General features: G+C 41.2%; 1 pseudogene; it reads left to right on the forward strand.

The window, feature by feature from the left end:
• Positions 1 to 239: 239 nt before the first annotated feature.
• On the forward strand, positions 240 to 541 carry LOC115868676 (annotated as a pseudogene).
• Positions 542 to 4,968: the final 4,427 nt, after the last annotated feature.

Raw genomic sequence — 4,968 nt, forward strand, 5'->3', positions numbered from 1 at the left:
TTTTCACTGGCATTACAACTTGTTAAATTCCTTAGTAAGTCCTTGGTCATAAATTTTGTCTGTGAATTCTGTGCGGCCATAAAATGGATATTAGAAACTAACAAGAGCGTGCTAGTTACATAATCTGGTGTCAGTTTGAAGATTAAGAGTGTAGGGGTGGACGGGGTCCTGCCCCGGGTCCTTCCCGGAGGTGACATTCAACTGGCCGTTTCGGGCCTCAGACTTTCTCTCCTAGAACCATGGCCCAGTTTCTCCGTAACTTGGTGGAGAAGGCCCCGGGATGGTAAATGCTGCTGTGACTTATTCGAAGCCTCGATTGGCCACATTTTGGCACTATGCCAGGGTGGAGCTGGCTCCTCCAACCTCTGCTGAGATCCCTGCAGCTATTCAGAGCCTGAAAAAGGTAGTCGATAGTGCTAAGACTGGGCGCTTCAAACAGCTCACAGTTAAGGAAGCTCTGCTGAATGGTTTGATGGCCACTGAGGTGTGGATGTGGTTTTACATTGGCGAGATCATAGACAAGCGAGGCATGTTTGTTTGATGTTTGAAGCTATGATGTTTGAAGACCAGTCTTTAACATCTGATTACGTTTGGTTTGCTATTTGAGTTTTCTTGGACTATGTGTGATCAGTCTACTCTAATAAAATAGATCATCTAAAAAAAAAATAGTGTAGGGGTGAAGTCTAGTCAATGAGGCCTCTCTGTGGGCATGGCCTCCTGAGAATTCTGGGAAATAATGATATTCCTCTTTGGATACGGGATACACTCTCTCTGTGCTCACTTCCTGTGAGACGTCTCTGAAGAGAAGCCACGTGGACCTACCCTGATGCAGCCCTGGGAGCTGGAGGAGCCACATGGAGACCCCTGCCAGCGCTGAGATGCTTACAACACCACTGGATCCAAAGACTTTCTACCCACTGGCCTGTGATCGTCCTGCATTCAGCATCATTGCATGTGTTTCATGAGTCTGAAGAGGACTTTATATAATGGTATTGGACATATGGGCTAATCTCAGATTTATGGGCTTGGACTGGACTGGGTTGGGATGCTTTCTTAATGTACAAGTACCCTTTATATAAAACTCTCTCTTATACACATATGCATGTCTATGGATTTGTTTCTCTAGTCTACCCAGACTAACACAGAGAGGTAAAACAGAAATCATTAATAAAGACAATACAAAAATAACTAGCCCAGAGGGCTGATAGACAACGTGAGCCCTTAGCCACCAGGACCCTGAGACCAGAAGAACTAGATGGTGCTTATCTACCCGTGCTGGACTCTCTGAAAGGGATCACAATAGGAGGTCCTGAATAGATTGGAAGAAAATGTGGACCAAAACTAAAAATCATTTTTTAAAGACCAGGCTTATTGGCCTAATAGAGGTTGGTAGATATCCAAAGACAGGGGCCCTTAGACACCATTCAGGCTCAACTTCTAGTCAAACAAAAAAGAGGCCAATAAGGGATAATAAAACTAAGGTGGTACAGACTCCTTACAGTAACCAATCAAGGACATAAAGAGACCAAAGGGATGGGAAAGAAGGACAAATGGAAAAGGAAGAGGGTTGTTGTTACGTTATGGAGATGACAATCAATGCTACAAAACAAAACATGAATCATTGAATAAAATTTACTCTATAAATTTTGTCTAATCACAATAAAGTCTTTTAAATATGTATAAGAAGCAATGATATGAAATAACAAACATGAAGATCAGAGTGAAGAGAGAACAAAGATCCGAGAGCATGCTGAAGTCATGGATGCATGCGATAAGCATTTCAGTATTAGCAAAAGTGTTTCGCTGAACTAGGCTCTGGCCAGTACAAAGAAAGAAACAGGGCAACCTAGGATTTATCTTGATCAAAAAGGTAATAAACCACTAATAAACTTTGGATTCCATACAATTCCTATTTCATATAAGTGGTGCCACATACTTTCTCTTAGAAATTCTAAAAGTCGGTCTGCATTCATTGAAAAAAAATCTTCCTTATTCATATTTCTAAAAAATGTGTAATACTAAATGAGTACCTAGTCAAATAAATATTTTCTTATCACCACCTCTAGCCAAGACTGGTGACAGACACTATAAGCGAGCTGACTAGTCCCATTTCTAAGAACCTTCTTCCTTGCTTGCCTTTCTGAAAAAAGCAAATCCACTGCCCTTGGATCAATCCTGACTCAGAGTCACCTTGTACAGCAGGGTTGAAGTGCCCTTGTGGGTTTCTGAGGCTACAAGTTTTCCTGGGAACAGTAAGCTCATCTTCCTCCTGTGCCTTATTGAAGGAGTGCTAAGGGTTAACAATTCTATTTCCTAAGTGTTTGGGCAGGTTGAGGTGGTCATTACCTACATCTCTAGGTAATGGAACACAGTATTTCTTTATTTTTCTTCTCCCACCTTCCAGTTAACTAAAAAGGACTGGAGGTAATGGTCATCTTGTCACCATAGAATAGGAGGTTAATGACAGAATGGCGAGATTAGAAAGCGTCAGGGTCCATGGTATACACACGTGTCTGTACTAGCTGCAGGTTTCCTTCTGAAGAAGCCAGCATCCAAGATGGTTCCAATGACATTCAGCTTCTGATACTCACCCCTTTGAGTAGCTTCCTCTCGCAGTAAAAATGGATGTAATGGATGGTCAGTAGGCTAGCAGAAGTGACACTCTGTGAATTCTGAGGTTGGATCGTAAAAGACATTGCACTCCCATCTTCCTCTCCTAGAGTGCTTACTTTGGGAAATGATAACTGCCATCTGGTAAGGACACTCAAGTAACTGTGGAAAGTCTCATATGGAGAGGAACTGAGGCCTTATGCCAGAAGGAAGCTCCAACTTGAGTTAGAAAGTGAGTCACCTTGAAAATAGATCCTCCCTCACCTTGCCTACATGATCACTGAAGACAAAATTGGGTGCATAATCATATGTGGTGAGGAAAGCTGATGGTGCCCAGCTATGAAAAGATATAGCATCTGGAATCTTAAAGGTTTGAGGTTAAACAAGCAGACATCTAGCAGCGAAGCAACAAAGCCCACATGGATGAAGCACACCAGCCTATGTGATCATGAGGTGTCGATGGGATCAGGAATCAGGCATCAAAGACCCAGAACAAAAAATCATATCAATGTGAACGAGGGGGAGGGTGGAGTAGAGGCCCAAAGCCCATCTGTAGACAATTGGACATCCCCTTACAGAAAGGTCACAAGAAAGGGACGAGTCAGTCAGGGTATAATGTAGCACCAATGAAACATACAACTTTCCTATAGTTCTTTAATGCTTCCTCCCCTCCACACACTATCATGACCCCAATTCTACCTTACAAATCCCGCTAGATCAGAGCATGTACACTGGTACAGATAAGAGCTCACAACACAGGGAATCCAAGACAGATAAAACCTTCAGGACTAATAATGACAGTATCAATACCAGGAGGGGAGGGGGAAGGTGGGGCGAGAAAGGTGGAACCAATCACAATGATTGACATATAACCCCCTCCCAGAGGGATGAACAACAGAAAAGTCGGTGAAAGGAGACTGCAGTCAGTATACAGTAATACATGAAAAATAATAATTTATAAATTATCAAGAGTTCATGAGGGAGGAGTGGGAGTGGAGGGGAAATGAGCTGATATCAAGGGTTCAAGGAGTAAGAAAATGTTTTGAAAATGATGTGGGCAACATACGTACAAATGTGCTTGACACAATGGATGGATGGATGGATTGTGATAAGAGCTGTAAGAGTCCCCAATAAAATGATTTATTAGAAAACAAAGAATGGAAGAAAGGGTGCTGAATTTTTGTGAGATGCTTTCTCTGATCTATTGAAATGCTTATGTGATTTTTCCTTTTAATAATATGATTTATTACATTGATATTTATTTTCCTCCTGCATATTGAATCATTGCAGCTTCAATTTCTGGGCTAAATTTCACTTAGTTATAATGTGTAATCCTTTTACATGAGTTCGTTGTACTCATATTTTGTTAAGAGTTTTTCATCTTTATTCACAGGGATATTAATCTGAAGTTTCTTTTTCCAGTGATGTCTTAGTCTGCTGGAATCTGAATCTTTTCAACAATCTGTTGAAAGGGCTATCTCTTCACCATTTAATGTGCTTTAGTCCTTTATAAAAATTGGGGCTCTGTAGGTGGGTCCTAGGAAAAGACCAGGCTTTCTGCTCATGTGAACAGGTGCCATCTCAGAAGCCCACAGGGGCCTCTATGAGTCAGCACTGACTCGATGGCAGTGAGGTGTTTTTTGGTTGGTTGGTTTGATTTTAATATGTACTTGGCTGTATTTCTGGGTTCTCGGTTCTAATCCTTTGGCCTTCATGTCTATCACTGTACTAGTACCAGGCTATTTGGATTACTATGGCTATAACGGAGGTTTGAAGGTCTGGGAGCCAAAGGCCTCCTACTTTTTTATTTTTTAATAGTTTTATTTGTCCAGGGTTACTTCCCTTTCCATATAAAGCTGGTGATTAGTTTTTCTACTTCTTTGTAGAATTGTGGTGGGATTTGGTTCAGAATTTCATTGAATTTGTAAAATATGTTTTGGTAGTATTGACATTTTCATGATGTTTATTTAATCTGCATGTCCAGGAACATGATAACGTGTTACATTTCTGCTATTTTTTCCCACAAACCTTTTTTTACAAGCCTTTTTATTTCTGTAAGTCAGTAGTAATGCCCTTCTTTCACCCCTGATTTTAGAAATTTGAATTATCTCTTTTTTTCCTGGACCGGTCTAAATTTTTATCAACTTTGTTCATCTTCTCAGTGATTATCACTTCCAATAACGAGAGATCAGTCCCTGGAAAAAGACACCGTGTTTAGTAGACTGTCATTAAAAAAGAGGAAGACCGTTCATGCGCTAGATCGCCACAGTGGCTGCAACAGCGGGCTCAGACGTCGCAGGGATTACGAAGACGGGTAGGACTGGGTAGTATTTTGGGTCACTATGAATCGGAGCCAAC

The sequence above is a fragment of the Echinops telfairi genome, unplaced genomic scaffold, assembly GCF_000313985.2.
Source record: "Echinops telfairi isolate 266 unplaced genomic scaffold, ASM31398v2 ScPeMD7_18;HRSCAF=68, whole genome shotgun sequence".
Classification (NCBI taxonomy): domain Eukaryota; kingdom Metazoa; phylum Chordata; class Mammalia; order Afrosoricida; family Tenrecidae; genus Echinops; species Echinops telfairi.